General features: G+C 36.5%; 1 long non-coding RNA gene across 1 annotated transcript in view; it reads right to left on the reverse strand.

Moving 5' to 3' along the window:
* Positions 1 to 21991, reverse strand: part of LOC134758442 (uncharacterized) — a 431048-nt gene that overhangs the window by 205081 nt on the left and 203976 nt on the right. The window lies entirely within an intron of this gene.

The following is a 21991-nucleotide window of genomic DNA, read 5'->3' on the forward strand; positions in this document are numbered from 1 at the left end:
AAACATCTTCATAGCTCACCTCACTTCCACCTCCTTCAGGACATTATTGAAGTGTTCCCAACCCACTGAGGCTTTCCTGACTACCAGATTTTAAGTTGCAACCTGCCTATCCAGTGTTTTTTTCATAGCACTTGTTACCATTCAACAGACCATACATTTTTTTTCAATCTTTGCTTTTCATCTGTCTTTTCTTCTCCTAGTACAATATAACTTCTATGAAAGCAGGGATTTTTTTCTATTTGTTTACTTTCTGTCTGTCTACCACCTAAAGCAGTGTCTTGTACCTACCTGGCATTCCATAAATGTCTGTTGAATAAATTACTATGTCACAAGACCATGAGGCCCCACAGACCCAGTCTGGCTTGAAGAGATATATTACTAAGCTAGAACCCTTAATGTTATGGGAACACAGGATATCAAAGCTTGAAAGCACCTCAGGATCATCTAATTCTCCAAATAAGACCAATGGAGAATCACTAAAGGAAGATACAGAGATTTTTTTTTTTTTACAATAACTTCAAAAATATAACAGAGCTATGTGAAGTCAAAATAGACTGCACAACCACACAAGGGAGTCAATGTGGGAGAAAGGGGAAGTGTTAAATTCCTAAACTTAAAAGACCTTCCTAAGCCTGGAATTCCATAATTCTCAGACTTACTCTACCTTGGGCTGACCTCACATCCCAAGCTCATAACATTTTCTCTGCTGGATTCTCTGAACTACGCTCCCCACATACAGGGCATAGCACCATCTGTTTATAAGAAACAGAGATTGGCTTCTCCAGGCATGAGCCTAAGTTCAGAGAATAAGTGAATAAATATCCCATTGTGTCCCAGGTCCTAGGGCACAAAGAAAGTCAGGGGCCAAAGGGAGTCTTTTGAGAGAGTTGTAAGCAAGGCATCAGGACAATGCAGTTGTCTTTTATGACAGGTATAACTGGTTTCCTTGTCTCTGCAGGAATGTGAGCAGAACTTTCTAGGAGACACTTAAAGGGCACATACAATCCCTAGAAGTTTCTGGAAGATGCTATGACCGATAATTCTTCCCCATATCTAGTACCTCATACATGATCTCAAATTTTCTATACATATACAATCAGAAAAGTGGTGCTTTCATTTACAATATGTTGTCTTTTACCCAAGATTTAGAAAACATTGAAACTTTTTTTTAATTAAGGAATAAGAATTCAGTAAGATCACAATCTTTGCCCAAGAAACCCTATACAGCTTCAACTCCCAATTAAACTTTCTCATTTTTAACAGTCATGGCTCTCTAAATTCCAAGGCTTTTGCCAATGCAGAGAACATTAAGTACGATTGCCCTCTGGTACTGAACTGAAGCAGAATTAAAATTCTTAAAATTATATTTCATCCCACACTGCAGAAGTTCTCTTTTGAAGCCAACATAACTCACATATCAAAACCTCCAATGAAAGACTTTATAGGCTGTGAGATACAACTAATTGATTTCAGAAGCCTTACTAGGGATTGCATTTTTACTTTTATAGGCCTGAAAAAAACCTGTTCTTAAAACAACTGCATGGTTCTTCAAGTTACTAATTTAATTACACTGTTTATTGCACCCAAAGGATCCACAAAGGCGCAAATGTTTCATATTCTCTTTTTCTCTTGTCTTTAAACCAAAGATAAATTATTTCAAAGGCAAATTTGACTCCTGGATGAAAGATAAACGGAGGACTGAATCTCACAAGGACCTCTATGAATAACTGGATTATTAAAAAATTATTCAATATTATAAGCTTCTTGTTATAAATAAATAAGCATTAAAATATGAATAAAATAAACACTCGAAGGACCTATATAACAGATGAGCTGAGATTTGGAAGCATTTCGGATTCTCTGCTATGTTATTATTTGAAAGTGAAAGTGGTAAAGGTTAAATTGAAGACCCTACCTACAATGGCAAAAACATTCTTCCATCTTTGTTTATAAATTTAATTGCTTTGAAGAGTCATGATGTGTAAATAAGACAATTGGTAGGAAATAGATACCATGTTTAATTATTGAAGAGAGCTATTTCCTTATCATACCTAGTATTTACTATTTCTGTATTTAAAAGCAATGTTATCTATACTGTTTTACTTTTGCAATAAAGAAAATGCTATTAAATGCTATTTTCTCTCAGCTTTCTATACTGACAAATCTTACATGTTCAGAAAATGCATCCTAAAAAATTCAAGATGTTACTTTTGTGCGTATTTCTAGAAAGAAGTATCTCATTTAAGAACAAGAGAATGGACATGAGAATACTAGCAGAGATAAAGGATGTCCATGTGACTTGAGTTTAAGATCAATACAGCAGGCAAAGTCTGGAAGAAAAGGTCTTAGGAAAGGTGCATGTGTCCCAAGCTGAAGGCATTTACTGATGAAATCTTAGCCAGAGCTCTGCGTGGCTTTCCAAGGAGTAGTATCTGGCTCTCCAGCAAAGAGGATAGGGAGGAGTGAGGACACTATCCTTCATATCTACAAAGCCACCATGGAAACAGTCTTCAGATAATCAGAGCACAGAAATCAAGGATATTTTGTCTTTCTTTGGCTGAGACTTAAAGGTGAGTCTTTAGATTCATCTAAAACAGATGAATCTAAAACACCTGCCAGAAGTTCAACTATTTGGACCTACATGGTTAAAACTTATGACTGTAACTATCACCCGTGGCCTTACCAAAATAATTTGGCACTTACTTTTACTTCAACCTGAGGTAAAAGGAAATGGTTTCTAAATCTGTAGTGCTGGGTTTTTGCTTTGTTTTATTTTGTTTTCAAATAAACTCCAGGAGAGAGAATAAATGCTGAAGACTTCCATATAAATCATTTCCCTTATGTTTACATTTAACTGCCTGGCTACATTCATCTAATGAGTTTAGTCTGTTTTCTCTTTGCAAGCTCAGCATGGTTATAAATACAATAAAGAACAGCATGTCTTCTACCATCACTAGTCCCAAAATAGGCTTCAAGTGAAACACATTACAAAGATTATATCCGCCCTTAAAGCTGTCTTATTATCTATATATATATATGCCATATATATAACATATGTATTTGTAATATATATTGTATATTTATTTGTAATATATATTATCCACAAATATGTGTACATATATAAATGTGTATATGGATATACACATTTTATTTCTATTAATGAAAACTAGTAGCCATCTTTCCCCAATCTGGATTGACTTTATTAAGCCATCTTGGAATGGAATGACAAAGCAAATGGGCTATGCCTTCTCTCTTGTCAGTACGTCACTTGTTGTGTATGTCTTCCTTGAATGCTTTGACAAGAAATGGCTAATGAGAAAATCTGAGGCCTTGAGTTTTCTTCGAAGTGCAGTCACCTGTTCCCTGTCATAATTAGTGTCTTTTTGATCTTCAGCTCATTGCTTCTTGACAGCTTACTCCTGTCTTGTGAATACATTTTCAAATAACGGTGGTAGGCTACTGAACCACTTTTAATCTGTGAAAATCAATGTGTCCTTAATGATACTCCAATAGAGAAAGCTGGAATATCTTATTTGTCAACATTGGAGACATTGGTTAAATGAATTACCTTTAATACTGGTAACTTACAGGAAATATTGAGCTTTCCAGTAGAAAATACATCTTAAAGATGACCAAGTAGCCTCAGTTGTGAGCAACAACTCTAATATTAAAAAGAATGCCAGCTAATATATGTAGAAGGAATGACAGAAATAGTAAGTTATTACTTTGTAAACTTTAATAAAAGTATTGACTTAGGCAGGAAGTATCATATGGTATTAAAACCATGGGTAAAAAGGTATGGATGGACCAGACATTGTGTAGTGCCAAGATAACACCACATAGACTACTTCCTGGCCGCAAGGGGAAAATGCAACATTATAGTGGACAATCAAGAAGTCATTGACATACGCAGTTATAGTGATATGAATGGTGGGAAACCCAGATATTATATGTTCCCTGACATAATGCAATATGGAGTACCTAAGATCAGCTAGCATGTACTCTTACCAAAATATTGACCATAAACTAATCAAGCTTTTTCAGAAGGATGCAAGACATATCCAGAAAAATGAAATATTTTTCAGGACAAATGACCCTCTCTTTTCAGGAAGTCGGGACTATTCTAAACTGAAAAAGATTTAAATTATACAAAAAAAATGCAACTTATTGTCCTAATTAGATTCTTCTATGAACAAACCAGCTGAAAGAAACATTTTAGGGAAAATTTTAAGAAATTTGAATATCGAATAAGTATTAGATGATATTCAGTGGTTATTGTCAATTTTGTTAGGTATAATAATTCTATTTTGGTTATAAGAAAATGTTACTTTTTTACAGATACATAGTAAGGCATTTATGAATATAATACCATAATTTCTATACTTTTTCCTTAAAATACCTAAGTATAGTAAAAAATGAGTTGAAAAGAAGTAAAGCAAAAATGAAATTCTTTCTTTCTTCAGAATAAGCAAATGCAAGCAGCAGATGACATCCTCAGATGACAGTTCTGGCCGATGACTTCCTAATAAAATTTCTAAATGTCCTCTGCACTATTAATATTGCCTTAAAAGAGTGATAAATTCTTTTCATAAATAGGACATGTAGTCTCTCTTCTTTATTCACTGTTTTTCAGAAATAAGTCAGGAGAACACTCGGTTAAGCATTGTTCTCATTCTCTTCCTTTCTCTATTCTAAGACAGTGGTACTAAAAGTGTGGTCCTTGGAGAAGCAGCATCAGCATTGCCTAAGAATGTACTAAAAAGGCACATACTGGGTCTGCTCCAGGCCCAGCAAATCAGAAACTCTGGGGGTGGAGCCCAGCCAGCTTTGTGCATTCTACCCTCCAGGTGATGCTGATGCACACTGAGGTTTGAGTGGTCATCGTTCTAGAGAGCTCCCATTTCTCCCAGGGTAATCCATTTCATCACTGCTAAGTTGCCTGCAAACTAGAGATAAAATATAGTAAGACTCCAAATTGTAGAATTTATACATAATTTTTATTCTTTTCTATCAAAGTCTTTAGCCATAAAATGAGAGAGTGAGAAAACAATATTTGTTACATTTGATATTGCATTATGTTTACAAAACAATATTTTAGACATTATTGAAAACAATGAACTTGTTCCATGTAGTCACTGTTATACTTTCCAGACTCCAGGAGAACCTTCTACTCTCTACTACAAGGTGAAATACCCCCATTTTATGAGCTACAATTTGTGACGCAATTTGAATGATGCCTGTCTTCAAACACTTCACAGATTACCCACTCACAGTGTTCTAATTTTCTAGTGGTTTGCCTTGTCTCCCCAAGTAACAGTATCTTTTGAAGACTGGTGACCATGTCTAAATGCTGCAAAACCCAGTGCATCCCATATGACTCTGAGCACTCAGTAAATATGAGATTCTGCAATGCTGATGCTTTCCTAATATTAGTGGAAAGTCAGAATCCTGAGAGATTCCATAATACCATCATTTTCTTTTTTTTTTTTAATTTAACTTTATGTCCTGGGATACATGTACAGAATGCGCAGCTTTGTTACATAGGTATGCATGTGCCGTGGTGGTTTGCTGCACCTATCAACCCATCATCTAGGTTTTAAGCCCCTCATCCATTAGGTATTTCTCCTAATCTTCTCCCTCCCCTTGGCCCCCAACCACCTACGGGCCTCAGTGTGTGTTGTTCCCCTCCCTGTGTCCATGTGTTCTCATTGTTCAACTCCCACTTATCAGTGATAACATGTGGTGTTTGGTTTTCTGTTCCTGTGTTAGTTTGCTGAGAATGATAGCTTCCAGCTTCATCCATGTCCATACAAAGGACAGGATCTCATTCCTTTTAATGGCTGCATAGTATTTCATGGTGAATATGTGCCACATTTACTTTATTCAATCTATCATTGATGGGCATTTGGGTTGGTTCCATGTCTTTGCTATTGCTGCAATAAACATACGTGTGCATGTGTCTTTATAGCAGAATGACTTATAATCCTTTGGGTATATACCCAGTAATGGGATCACTGGGTCAAATAATATTTCTGGTTCTAGATCCTTGAGGAATCACCAAACTGTCTTCCAAAATGGTTGAATTAATTTACATTCCCACCAAGAATGTAAAAGTGTTCCTATTTCTCCACAGCCTCACCAGCATCTATTGTTTCTTGACTTTGTAATAATCTCCATTCTGACTAGCATGAGGTGGTATCTCATCGTGGTTTTGATTGGCATTTCTCTAATGACAAGTGATGATGAACTTTTCTTCATATGTTTCTTGGCCGCATAAATGTCTTCTTTTGAGAAATGTCTGTTCATGTCCTTTACCCACTTTCTGATGGTTTTTTTGTCTTGTGAAATCGTTTAAGTTCCTTGTAGGTTCTGGATATTAGACCTTTGTCAGATGGATAGATTGCAAAAATTTTCTCCCATTCTGTAGGTTGCCTGTTCACTCTGTTGATAGTTTCTTTTGCTGTGCAGAAGCTGTTTAGTTTAATTAATCCCATTTGCCAATTTTGGCTTTTGTTGCATTGCTTTTGGTGTTTTACTCATGAAGTCTTTGCCCATGTCTACGTCCTGAGTGGTATTGCCTAGGTTTTCTTCTATGTTTTTTATGGTTTTGGGTTTTACATTTAAGTCTTTAATCCAACTTGAGTTAATTTTTGTATAAGGTGTAAGGAAGGAGTCCAGTTTCTGTTTTCTGCATATGGCTAGCCAGTTTTTCCAGCACCATTTATTAAAAAGGGAATCCTTTCCCCATTGCTTGTTTTTGTCAGGATTCTCAAAGATGAGATGGTTGTAGAAGTGAGGTGTTATTTATATTGTCTTGGCTATATGGGCTCTTTTTTGGTTCCATATGAAATTTAAAGTAGTTTTTTTCTAATTCTGCAAAGAAAGTCAATGGTAGCTTAATGGGAATATCATTGAATCTATAAATTACTTTGGGCAGTATGGCCATTTTCACGATATTGATTCTTCCTATCCATGAGCAGGTAATCTCAACACTTTGGGGGGCTGAGGCAGGAGGATCACTTTGAGGCCAGGAGTTCAAGACCAGCCTGGGCAACATAACAAAACCCCATATCAACAAAAAATAATAATAATAAAATGCACTTCAGTGTATAGGTTTAATTAGGCTGCTAATAGAATATGTCCCCCAGAACAAAACCATCTACATCATGGAGGTGTGTGTGTTTGTGTGTATTAGGGGTGGTAACAGGATATGTGGATTGTGGATTAAAAGCACTGGGCTTGAATTGTAGCTCCATTAATCAGGCAATTTATGTTACATTTTTAAATATATCAATAAAATTAACATTAGAGGGTTACTATGAAGATTAAAGGTGGTATTATTTGTAAAAACCTTGATACAATAATTGCACATAGAATAAAAACAAAATAATCAGTGTAACAGCACTCACATTGCACTGACTATATGTAATGCAATGCTCTATGAGGTTTGTACACAGTAACATATCAAATACTCACAACAAATCTATGAGGTGAGTACCATTACCATCTCTGTTTGACAGAAGATGAAACAGAGGCTCAGAGAGGTCAAGTCACACTATTCCAATTCTATACCATTACAATGTTTTAGAACTGATATTAAACCCCAGACTCAATGGTTCTAAAATCTGCACCCAAGATTATCATCTCTGTAAGAATAATAATAATCTGTTTATTATTATTATTATCATTATTATGTGGGAAAATGTGTATGCTAACATGGAAGCTGATTTCATCAACTATGTAACTTCATATATTTATATATATATTATTTAATTTATAGATATTAAATAATTGGATCTTGGACCAAATTGCCTATAAACAACCTCACCTGTTTTTCTTTTTGATGGCCTCATAAACTACTAGTGCAAGGTGCTGGAAAAAAAATGTAGATTGAAGCAGTAAAGTGCAAGACAAACAAAATGAAAAACCTAACCAAAGCTTAAATATTCTCTGAAGATACATAAATAACTGTAGTTTCTTATGTGTCTTAAAAGCAAACTAAGTAGGTCTTATCACACATATGAAACTTTCTTAAGTTATAGTATTAAGTATTGTAGCTATTGCCACCCAAAATACTTTTGTTAAAATGGGGTCAGAGAGTAGGTTTGATAGATTTCAAAGATTAAAATATAGCACTTGGGACATACTTATACTAAAAAACATTCATTGCACATGTGAAATTCAAATTGAACCAGGCATTCTGTATTTTATCCTAGAGTCAGAATACATGTAATTTAAACTTTAAAGATCGGTATATAGAGTGTTTATGAACCCTACCAATTATTAGAAGCTTGAGAAAAAAAGGTCCAGAAGGCTGTCTTTAAAATAGCTCTACATCTTGGTCTTTTAGTGAAGGATATCGTCTCCATATTTCTAAAGTACAAATCAAAAATTATGAACAAAATTAGTATGATAAAGTCCTGCACTTATTTATGCTTCTTTAAAAGAGAGCTCAACACACTAGATTAAAAGATAGGTTTTGAAACTCCTTTCCATAAATTTGTCTCAATCAGAGTAGGTCTTTCTGGACATTAAATTAAATGCCGTCAATTCCATGACAGCCAACTTGTCATCCTGAGACAGTCAACATAAAACTTTACCTATACAGAAATATCGCTGAAAGCAGTATTGTAGATCATGTGGCAATATAGATCACTGAGGAAGAAACAAATGCATCATTGGAGGAAAAAGGGCAGGAGAGAAAGGACAGCAGCAGGGAAAAATCTTGATTTTTGTCAATAAAAACAACTGCCTTGAATGTCATGTTTTCCATTGAAGCTGAAATTAGAACTAGGCTGGATGTCAACTGTGTGTTGCAAACACAATTTTCTGAGCTTGTGACACAGAGCAGGTTGTGTAGCTCTATTTTTCACTAGTGATCTATCATTTAGCCAGTGCAACTCCAAGCCAAAATTTTCATTATTGTGTGCCAGCCCTTCCAGTGGAGACACCACCTTGTTTAAAACACAAAAGAGCCACATTTGGGCTGCGTGTCAGGCAGCTGTTCCATGAAGAGAGGGTCTCATGCTGATAACCAACACAAAGCCTTTTTCGAGCCTTTGCAGGTGCTCATGTTCTGGCAGAAAGAAAATTCTTATTTTTAATGTGTGCAATAATGGGCTTAATGTTCATCTGGCAAAACCCCACAAAGTTTTACACATTGACCATAAAAGGCAAGAACCATGTCTTCACAACTCAATTACTTTTGCATTCTCACCATTATTAGCTGCATTCATATAATATATAGGATATTCTGCAGTTGTTTCCAGGCTATTTCCCTTTTAGAATCAGTGGAACATGTCTGACAGCAAAACAAAACATGAATCATGATAACCACTTTGTGCAACGATTGGTATTGTAATATCAGTAGCCAAACATACATGATACTGTACTAGGAAAATTTTCATTTATTCACGTTTATGCAAGTATTCATGTGAAAAAAATCAAGCTGTCTTCCTTAAAGGCAAATGCAATGAAGGAAGCATTTGAAAGTCAGGCTCTTTCTTATCTTCCCTCAATTAACAACTCATGATATTACAGACTTAAACACTTCTTTACAGAATGCTAGTCTAGTCTATTTTCCTCTATCTTTTTTTGTCAACTTGCATATGGGAGATATTTTACTCCATTACAACTATCACATTTTTAAAAATTGCACGTGGGTGTATTTTGTACTAAAGAATATTATGTTGTTGGGCGTGAGTGTATTTACTTATAATGACAGTGTTGTTATAATTTCACTGTCTAAACAAAATCTGTATATAAATCTAAAGGTGTGCCAAATTAACAAAAAGGAAAGTCCATTCGTCTACCAACTAGAGAAAGCAGGTAACAAAATAAGTTAAAGCAGTATTTTCCCAGCATAGATTCCCTTCACACATCTGGTACTCTCTGTATGATCCCTAACCAGAGATTTTGTCCATTTTTTAATTTATATTATTTTTATTTGACAAATCATAATTGTATTACACTTAGGGGTATGATGTGATGTTTTACTAAATGTATACAATGTTTAATACTTGTATACAATTAAATCAAGCTAATTAACATATTCATCACCTCACTTGACATTTTTTGTGGTAATATACTTGAAACTTAATTATTTTAAAATATACAACACATTATTATTGACCATAGCTACCCTGCTGTGCAAGAAACATTGCCAATTTCTGCCCCAATATTTCTATCAGGTGAAAAGAAATATTCTGCATGGTTCAAAGACATCTAATAAGACAAAGTGCACAGGAGTGCTGACGGAAGTTCAGAGAATGACCAACTTGCTCCGTTCATGTCCTGCAATGAGAACTGATTAATTTGTCTGGTAAGGACGGAAACTCGGGATAGAATACTACAGGGGAGAAATGCTCAGAAAAGGCCTTTTTTCTGAGTATAGAAAATAATTTAAGCTGCACATTATTTGGATTCATACAAAATTATCATTGGATATAATTATTACTGTAAAAACCAGTGCTGACTTTCAGTTAATTGTTTTACCCCTCTGGACTACCAAATCTTTACTAAAATATATTTTATGCAAAAATCTACAAGGTTAAAGAGAATGGGAGAAGACTGGGCAGGAACGAAATTTTGAAAGCTGGAAAGCAGAAAGAAGAATTGAATTTGAGTTTGCATGCCTGAGAAAACTGGACCTAAGCAGCAGAGAGAAGGCACAGAAGCAAGCTGTTTCCTTGCACTGCATGGTCCTAAAGCAGTTGAGGAATAGGCTGCACTAGTTATCTCTGAATGAGAGGCAAAAGGTTGCAGGGGGTGGGGGGGAAGAGAAGACTGAAAACTGGAGGAATGATTGAAATCTATGTAAGAAGTTAGACCCCAGATCCCCTCCACTGCCCCATTCATCCATTCTAGCAGAACACTAAAGATTTATCCTTAGGAGGGATTGAGCTGCAGAGTCTGGACTAAGAAAACCAGGAAAGGCTGAGGGATCCGAGGAACGTAATGAAAATGCAAATCAAACTTCTGGATAACATGAAAACTGAAAAGACAGTGGGAGGATGCTTTTAAAAATCTGAGTGGCAATGCTTTCTAATCTGGAATTCTACCCAACCAAACTGTCATTTCAGGCTTGATCTCAGGAAATTTACCTCCCACACACAAGTTCTCAGGAAGCTAATTAAAAAGGTAACCTATGAAAATAAGAAGGAGGGGTCCAGAAAACTAGAAACCCAATACCTGTTAGAAGTAAAAAATTCTAAGGATGACGGGAAAAGGAATTTTAGGAGAACAGCTATGCAGGAGACCAAAGAGCAATCAGCTCAGACTGGAGCAAGAGGACACATATCTCCAAAGAGGTGACTTTGCCAAGACGAATTTAACGTTTGAATGGACTGAAAGGAGATTTATCCTTCCATGGAGTAGAAACATAGAGAACTAAGCAAATGAGAAGGAGAGAGAGATTAGTAAGACTTAGAAAACAATCCTTCTTATTAGGAAAAAATCTAATTATAGAGTATAATACCATCAGTGTATTATATTTATATAATCATGGAAATATAATCCTTGAATATTTAATGTCACCAAAAATTATGAGGAAAGTTATATGTCAGGGAGACAATGGGTAAGATTGCTCAATCCTCATTTTCCAAAGTAAAATAAAAATCAATACATATCCTAAATGAAGAAAGCAATATGGGAATATTATTTAGAAATATGAACATTAAAAACAAAATAAACAACTATAATAATTGAAAATGGCTGCCAAAGGGAAGCAAGAATGGTGCGGTGCAGGAGAAAGATAGGTAGGGGAACATTTTTCATAACAAGCTATGTAGAACTATTCACCTTTAAACTATGCATATATAAAACTATGATAAAGGTAAATATACAATTTTTAAAAGAACAATTAACTACTTAACAGAGCTTATTTAATTACCAATAGCCCACATTCACTGCTTACTAGAAGTCCTTCTAGAAATCCTAGTACTCTGCTCGCAGTAAGAGCCTTAGTGAGGTTTTTATTTTTAGTTTTTATTTTTTTTTATGATTCAGGAGGTATATGTGCAGGTTTGTTACCTAGGTATATTGTGTGATGCTAGAGTTTAGGCTTCTAATGATCAAGTAGCCCAAGTAACTAACACAGTACTTGATAGGTAGTTTTTAGACCCTTGGCCCCTTCTCTCCCTGTCCCCCTTTGAAATCCTCAATGTCTATTGCTTCCATCTTTGTGTCCATGTGTACTCAATGTTTAGTTCCCACTCAGAAGTAAGAACATTCTGTATTTGGTTTTCTGTTTCTGTGTTAATTCACTTAGGATAATGGCCTCCAGCTGCATCCATGCTGCTGCAAAGGACGGGATTTTGTTATTTCTACAACTGCATAGTATTCCGTGGTATATATGTACCACACTGTCTTTATCCAAGCCACCATTGATGGGCACCTGGATTGATTCCAAGTTTTTGCTATGGTGAATAGTGCTGAGATAAACATGAGTGCAGGTGTCTTTATGGCAGAATGATTTATTTTCCCTCAGGAATGTACCCAGTAATGACATTGCTGGGTCGAATGTTAATTCTATTTTTAGTTTTTTGAGAAATCCTTCATGAGATTTGAAATTATGAATATTTTATTTAACAAGAGCCAGGCATGGTAGTGTGCACCTATAGTTCAGCTGCTCAGGAGGATAAGGTGGGGGTGTCCCTTGAACCCAGGAGTTTGAGTCAGCCTGGGCAATATAGCAAGACCCTATCTTTAAAAATATTAAAAGAGAGAGATGGAGAGAGGGTAACAGTTCTCACCTACAAGAGAGGGCAAAAACCTGAGGGTAGGGATGTAACACTCACTTAATGAACAAAATTTCCTATTTCTCAATATATGTACATTGCTTGAGTATCTCCCAGACTAGATTGTGACTTTTATGAGGAATAGAGCTGTGTCTATGTCATTTCTTACTTTATCTTCATCACCAAATACAGCATGGCACAAAAACATCATCACAAATTAAGTTAATTAATTGACACATATTGGTTTAATACAGAATAGGGGATATCAAATAAAATAGTCATTTCACTAGATAAAGAGTGATGAAGTTATTACAGCTACACTAAGTGATACAGCTCACTATTTGGCATCACCAAGTAAATGTGGATGTAATTATTACAGTCTAAGAAGCCCTGCTTAGGAATATATTAGTCAGACAAATCCCACATGATCTCACTCATATGTGGAAACTAAAATGTCAATCTTGTGGGGCAGTGGCTCTCATTTGTGATCTCAGCTGTGTTCCTGAGGCCAGGAGTTCAAGACCAGCCTCGGTAACATAGCAAGACCCCTGGCTTTTGGTAGAGCAGCTGTGCTCTGTTGGGGATCCTTTTAGCCCCTGCTAAGTTTGGGCTCGCCAAGGCCCACAGGCCAGACTGACTGAGATGCTGGAACAGCAAAGGTCAACAATACCTTATTAAGCATATGCTCTTTTTTAACCTTCTAATTTATAAGAACATTTTAAATTAAAAAATTAATTATTCTAATGGGCAAGTAATTGTATGTATTCATGCGGAACTGTTAAAAGAAAAACAGAAAACAACAAAAACAAAAAACCCACAAAAACCCCATCCAAAGGTCAGCACCCTCAAAGATTGAAGGCAGATAAGCCCACAAAGATGAGAAAAAAAATCAACAGAAAAACACTGAAAACTCAAAAAGCCAGAGTTCCCCTTTTCCACCAAATGACTGCAACACTCCAGCAAGGGCTCAAGCCTGGGCCGAGGCTGAGATGGCTGAAATGAAAGAAGTAAGCTTCAGAATATGGATAAAAACAAACTTCACTCAGCTAAAGGAACATGTTGTCACCCAATGCAAAGGAGCTAAGAATCATGATAAAAGAAGTCAGGAGCTGACAGACAAAATAGTCATTTTAGAGAGGAACAAGGCCAACCTGATAGAGCTGAAAAACACACTACAAGAACTTCACAATGCAATCACAAGTATTAATAGCAGACTAGACAGGGTGGAGGAAAGAATCTCAGACCTGGAAGACTATTTTTCTGAAATAAGACAGGCAGGCAAGAATAGAGAAAAAAGAATGAAAAAGAATGAATAAAACCTCTGAGAAATATGGGATTATGTAAAGACACCAAATTTATGACTGATTGGGGTACCTGAAAGAGACAGGAGAAGGAAACCAACTGGGAAAACATACTTCAGGATATCATCCAGGAGAGCTTCCCCAATCTAGCAAGACAGGCCAACATTCAAACTCAGGAAATCCAGAAAACTCCAGTAAGATACTCCATGAGAAAATTATCCCCAGGACACATAATCATCAGATTCTCCAAGGTCAAAATGAAAGAAAAAATGTTAAGGTCAGCCAGAGAAAAAGGCCATTGGACTAACATCAGACCTCTCAGCAGAAACCCTATAAGCCAGAAGAGATAGAGAGCCAATATTCAACATTCTTTAAGAAAAGAATTTCCAACCCAGTTTCATATCCAGCCAAACTAGGCTTTACAAGTGAAGGAAAAATAAGATTCCTTTCAGACAAGCAAATGCTGAGGGAATTCATCACGACCACGCCTGCCTTGCAAAAGCTCTTGAAGAAAGCACTAAATATGGAAAGGAAAAACTGTTACCAGCCACTGCAAAAACACACTAAAGAGCAAAGACTAATGACACTATGAAGGAAGTAAATCAACAAGCCTGCAAAATAACCAGCTAGCATCATGATGACCGGATCAAATTATCACATGACAATACTAACCTTTAATGTAAATGGGCTAAATGCCCCCAATTAAATGGCAAGCTGGATAAGAACTAACACTCATTGATATGCTGTCTTCAAGAGACCAATTTCATGTGCAAAGGCATACATAGACTCAAAATAAAGGGATGGAGGAAAATTTACCAAGCAAATTGAAAACAGAAAAAAGCAGGGGTTCTCATCCTACTTTCTGACAAAACAAACTTTAAACCAATAAAGATCAAAAAAGACAAAGAAGGGCATTACATAATGGTAAAGGGTTTGATTCAACAAGAAAAGCTAACTATCCCAAATATATATGCACTCAATACAAGAGCACCCAGATTTATAAAGCAAATTCTTAGAGATCTTCAAAGAGACTTAGACACCCACACAATGATAGTGAGAAATTTTAACACCACACTGACAATATTAGACAGTTCATCAAGAAAGAAAATTAACAAAGATATTCAGGACCTAAATCCAGCCCTTCATCAAGTGGACCTGATAGATATCTACAGAACTCTCTACCCAAAAACAACAGAATGTACATTCTTCTAATCACCACATGGCACCTACACTAAAATTGATAACATAATGGGAAGTAAAACACTCCTCAGGAAATGCAAAAGAACTGAAATAACAGCCTCTCAGACCACAGCACAATCAAATTAGAACTTAAGATTAAGAAATTCACTCAAAAATATACAACTACATGGAAATTGAATAAAAAGAAATTCACAAGGAAAAAAAACAAACAACCCCACTAAAAAGTGGGCAAAAGACATGAACAGACACTTCTCAAAAGAAGACATACACAGAGCCAAAAGACATATAAAAAAAAGCTCAGCATCACTGATCATTAGAGAAATGCAAATTAAAACTACAATGAGATACCATCTAACAACAGTCAGAATGGCTATGAATAAAAAGTCAAAAAATAACAGATGTTGGTGATGTTGTGGAGAAAAATGAACACTTATACACTGTTGGTGGGTTGTAAATTAGTTCAACCCTTGTGCAAGACAGTTTGGTGATTCCTTAAAGACCTAAAAACAGAAATACCATTTGGCCCAGGAATCCCATTACTGGATATATACCCAAAGGAATATAAATTCTTATATTATAAAGATACATACATGTGTATGTTCATTGCAGCACTGTTTACTATAAAAAAGACATGGAATCAACCTAAATGCCCATCGATGTTAGACTGGGTAAAGAAAATGTGGTACATATTCACATTGGTATACTATGCAAACATAAAAAGGAACAAGATAATGTCCTTTGCAGGGACATGGATAGAGCTGGAGGCCATTATCCTTAGCAAACTAATGCATGAAAAGAAAACCAAATACCATGTGTTCTCACTCATAAATGGAAGAAGAAAGATGAGAACACATGGGCAAATGAGGGGAGAACAATACATCCTGGGGCCTGTCAGAGTGTAGGGTGTGGGAGGAGGGAGAGCATTAAGAAGAACAGCTAATGGATGCTGGGCTTAATTCCTGGGTAATGGGATGATCTGTGCAGCAAACCACCATGGTGCACGTTTACCTATGTAACAAATCTCTACATCCTTCACATGTATCCCTGAACTTAAAATAAAAGCTGGAAATGAAAAAAAAATCTATTTTAAAATGAGCAAAAGACCTGAATAGATATTTCTGAAAAGAAGACACAAAAATATGTTAGGAACTCAAACAACGCAAAAGTCAGGAAAGAAATAAACTAATTTTAGAAAAGGCAAAAGACTTGAATAGACATTTATCAAAAGAAGACATCCTAATGGCCAGAAGGTATAGGAAAAACTGCTCAACACCACTAATTATCAGAGAAACGAAAATGAAAACCATAAAAGGATATCACCTCAAACCTGTTAGAATGGTTATTATCAAAAAGACAAAACATGTTAAGTATTGTTGAGGATGTGGAGAAGAGGTAATGCTTTTACTTTGTTGATGGTAAGGTAAAGTTGTATAGCCATTATGAAAAGTGGTTGGGAGGTTTCTCAAAAACTTAAAAATAGAACTACCCATGATCCAGCAATTCCACTTCTGGGTATATGCCCAAAAGAAACAAAATCAGTATCTTGAAGAGACATCTGCACTCCCATGTTTATTACAGCATTGTTGACAATAACCAAGATATAGATTTATCCTAAATGTCTATCAACAAATCAATGGATTTAAAAAAAATGTGGTATATGAATGCAATGACATATCATTCAGCCTTAAAAAAAGGAATAATCCCGTCATTTTTTCAAACATGGATTAATTTGGATAACATTATGCTAGGTGAAATAAGCCAGACACAAAAGACAAGTGCTGCATAATCTCTCTTATGTATGGAATCTAAAAACCTAGAACTATGACACAGAGTAGAATGGTAGTTGAGTATATTTAACAATACTGTACTGATGGTGAATACAGTTAATAATACTATATTGTATACTTGAAATTTTCTGAGAGTCAATCTTAAAGGTTCTCACCACACACACGTACACAAATGGTAATTATGTGAAGTCATAGACATGTAAATTAGCTTGAATGTGGCAATCATTTCACAATGTATGTATATCAAAATATTATGTTATATACATTAAGTACATATAATTTTTCTCAATTATATGTCAATAAAGCTAGAAAAAAATCTAACCAAAAGGGATATATTGTTAATCTCAAGTAAAAGTTAATTTTTTGCAGATTACTCATTTTATTGATACATAATAATTCTACATATTTGTGGGGATCATGTGATATTTTGCTACATGCATAAACTGATGAAATAAGGGTAACTGAAATAGCCATCACCTCAAACAATTATTATTTGTTTGTGCTTGGATTATTCCAGAGCTTCTTTTCCAACTATTTTGAAATATACAACTGTAGTCACCCTACTGTGCGATCAAACATTAGAACTTACTCTTTCTATCTAACTGTATGTTTGTATCCATTAACCAACTTCTCTTCATACCCCCCCAACCTACCCCCAACACACTCTTCCCAGCCTCTGGTAGCCAGCATTTTACCCTCCACCTCCATGAAATTACCTACTTTAGCTCCCACATAGGTGTGAGAATGTGCAATATTAGTCTTTCTGTGCCTGGCTTATTTCACTTAACATAATGACCTCTAGTTCCTTCCATGTCACTGCAAATGACAGGACAGTAAAAGTCAATTGTGAGATATTTGTTGGAAGTATGATAACAGTATTCTACTTTATGGTCAGTTTTATGTAATCAACAAGTCTTAAATTCGATATAGTAACATTGTTTCTCTCATCAGTTGTTTAGATCTCCTTTGTATAAGTTTAAGGAAATAGATTTTTAAATGTTTTGTGATAGAAACAAAAAGAGTTTTTCAAATTTATGTCTCAGTGAAAATCATGCTAATTCAGTATATACACTTGCATCTGTTCTATTTGACAATGAAGGTATATTTCAGAGGTTATCCGTACAAAAAAAGAAAAAAAAACCCGAATAACTGCTTTCTGAGGGAGGATCCAGAATTATATGCCTCTATTTAGGGAAGCAATTGAAACAATTATTTCTTTAATCTGAGGACTAACGTCTACTGGCTGTGGCATTTTTAGCTCCTTTCCTTCAAACCTAACCAAAAACATTGATGATATTTAAATATAAGAATGCATACAATGACACTACATTAACAGCCTTGATGTTGATTGTGCTTTTTTTAAAGCAAACTTTTAATTGAAGTAAAACACACGTTTTTAAGATGCACAAATTCTAAATGTATAGACAAAATTTTTACAAAAGAAACACATCCTGCACCTAAATCAAGAGAGATAATGTTACTAGTACACCAGTACCCACCACATAACTTCTTCCAGTCACCCCCACTACCCTCTTTCCAGGAAAGAATCATTCTGAATTCTAACGTCAGAGGTTAGTTGAGCCTGTTTATGAAGTTTTATCTTTATATAAATGGAATAACAAGGTGTACTTTTGTATGTGTCTGCCTTCTTTCATCATAATGCTTGTGAGATTTATCAGCATTCTTTCATGGAATTATAATTTGTTGTAAAATGTTGCACCTTCGTTATTACTCACCTTAAAATATCTTCTACTTTACACCATTTCTTTTTTGAGTTCTTGTTTATTTATTAGTATGTGGCTTAAATTGCAAGCAGTTTGGGATTTTCTAGTTTATTTTTTTGTACTGATATCTAGGTTATTTCCACCAAAATAAAATTACATATTTCTAATTATTTCAGTATTTTGAAATTTGTTGATATTTGCTTTGACTCACCATATGGTCAAGTGGTCAACTTTTTGGTTTTTTTGAGACAGAGTCTCACTCTGTCCCCCAAGCTGGAGTGCAAGCTCCACCTCCCGGGTTCACACCATTCTCCTGCCTCAGACTCTTTTGTAAATGTAATATTTTTGTTTGAAAAGGATTTTTATTCTGTTCTTATTGATACAGTTTTCTATGTATGTCAAAAAAGTAAATTTTGCTCATTGGTTTTTCAGGTTTTTTATAACTTTATTGATTTTATTTTTGCTTATCTTAAGTATTTAGAGAGTTGCTTTAGTCTCTTAATATAATTGTGGATTTTTCTGTTTTTCCCTTTATTTCTATCAGTGTGTGCTGTGATGTTGAGCATATAGAGATTTAGAGCATTATGCTTTTCAACTTATTTGATCCTTTTACCAATAGTAAATGTCCCATTTCATCTGTAAAAATGCATTTCTATTAATGTTTATCTTATATTAATAAAGCTACTCCATTGTTGTCAATGACTGCAAAGTACATGTATTTCCTTTATTTTATTTTTAAGTTAATCTGTCCCTTATATTTATGGTTTTTCAAATATAAGAAGCATATAGTCAGAGGAGGAGCCAAGATGGCTGGATAGGAACAGCTCCGGTCTACAGCTCCCAGCATGAGCGACGCAGAAGATGGGTGATTTCTGCATTTCCATCTGAGGTACCAGGTTCATCTCACTAGGGAGTGCCAGACAGTGGGCGCAGGTCAGTGGGTGCACGCACCATGCGCGAGCCGAAGCAGGGTGAGGCATTGCCTCACTCGGGAAGCACAAGGGGTCAGGGAGTTCCCTTTCCTAGTCAAAGAAAGGAGTGACGGACAGTACCTGGAAAATCAGGTCACTCCCACCCAAATACTGCGCTTTTCCGATGGGCTTAAAAAACAGCGCACCACGAGATTATATCCCGCACCTGGCTCGGAGGGTCCTACACCCACGGAGTCTCACTGATTGCTAGCACAGCAGTCTGAGATCAAACTGCAAGGCTGCAGCGAGGCTGGGGGAGGGGCGCCCGCCATTGCCCAGGCTTGCTTAGGTAAACAAAGCAGCCAGGAAGCTTGAACTGGGTGGAGCCCACCACAGCTCAAGGAGGCCTGCCTGCCTCTGTAGGCTCCACCTCTGGGGGCAGGGCACAGACAAACAAAAAGACAGCAGTAACCTCTGCAGACTTAAATGTCCCTGTCTGACAGCTTTGAAGAGAGCAGTGGTTCTCCCAGTACGCAGCTGGAGATCTGAGAATGGGCAGACTGCCTCCTCAAGTGGGTCCCTGACCCCTGACCCCTGACCCCCGAGCAGCCTAACTGGGAGGCACCCTCCAGCAGGGGCACACTGACACCTCACACGGCAGGGTACTCCAACAGACCTACAGCTGAGGGTCCTGTCTGTTAGAAGGAAAACTAACAAACAGAAAGGACATCCACACCAAAAACCCATCTGTACATCACCATCATCAAAGACCAAAAGTAGACAAAACCACAAAGATGGGGAAAAAACAGAACAGAAAAACTGGAAACTCTAAAAAGCAGAGCACCTCTCCTCCTCCAAAAGAATGCAGTTCCTCACCAGCAACGGAACAAAGCTGGATGGAGAACGACTTTGACGAGCTGAGAGAAGAAGGCTTCAGACAATCAAATTACTCTGAGCTACGGGAGGATAGTCAAACCAAAGGCAAAGAAATTGAAAACTTTGAAAAAAATTTAGAAGAATATATAACTAGAATAACCAATACAGAGAAGTGCTTAAAGGAGCTGATGGAGCTGAAAACCAAGGCTCGAGAACTACGTGAAGAATGCAGAAGCCTCAGGAGCCGATGTGATCAACTGGAAGAAAGGGTATCAGCAATGGAAGATGAAATGAATAAAATGAAGTGAGAAGGGAAGTTTAGAGAAAAAAGAATAAAAAGAAATGAGCAAAGCCTCCAAGAAATATGGGACTATGTGAAAACACCAAATCTACGTCTGATTGGTGTACCTGAAAGTGACGGGGAGAATGGAACAAAGTTGGAAAACACTCTGCAGGATATTATCCAGGAGGACTTCCCCAATCTAGCAAGGCAGGCCAACATTCAGATTCAGGAAATACAGAGAACACCACAAAGATACTCCTCGAGAAGAGCAACCCCAAGACACATAATCGTCAGATTCACCAAAGTTGAAATGAAGGAAAAAATGTTAAGGGCAGCCAGAGAGAAAGGTCGGGTTACCCTCAAAGGGAAGCCCATCAGACTAACAGCGGATCTCTTGGCAGAAACCCTACAAGCCAGAAGAGAGTGGGGGCCAATATTCAACATTCTTAAAGAAAAGAATTTTCAACCCAGAATTTCATATCCAGCCAAACTAAGCTTCATAAGTGAAGGAGAAATAAAATACTTTACAGACAAGCAAATGCTGAGAGATTTTGTCACCACCAGGCCTGCCCTAAAAGAGCTCCTGAAGGAAGCGCTAAACATGGAAAGGAACAACCGGTACCAGCCGCTGCAAAATCATGCCAAAATGTAAAGACCATCGAGACTAGGAAGAAACTGCATCAACTAACGAGCAAAATAACCAGCTAACATCATAATGACAGTATCAAATTCACACATAACAATATTAACTTTAAATGTAAATGGACTAAATGCTCCAATTAAAAGACACAGACTGGCAAATTGGATAAAGAGTCAAGACCCATCACTGTGCTGTATTCAGGAAACCCATCTCACGTGCAGAGACACACATAGGCTCAAAATAAAAGGATGGAGGAAGATCTACCAAGCAAATGGAAAACAAAAAAAGGCAGGGGTTGCAATCCTAGTCTCTGATAAATCAGACTTTAAACCAACAAAGATCAAAAGAGACAAAGAAGGCCATTACATAATGGTAAAGGGACCAATTCAACAAGAAGAGCTAACTATCCTAAATATATATGCACCCAATACAGGAGAACCCAGATTCATAAAGCAAGTCCTGAGTGACCTACAAAGAGACTTAGACTCCCACACAGTAATAATGGGAGACTTTAACACCCCACTGTCAACAT

This window comes from Gorilla gorilla, chromosome 4 (genome assembly GCF_029281585.2).
Source record: "Gorilla gorilla gorilla isolate KB3781 chromosome 4, NHGRI_mGorGor1-v2.1_pri, whole genome shotgun sequence".
Classification (NCBI taxonomy): Eukaryota; Metazoa; Chordata; class Mammalia; order Primates; family Hominidae; genus Gorilla; species Gorilla gorilla.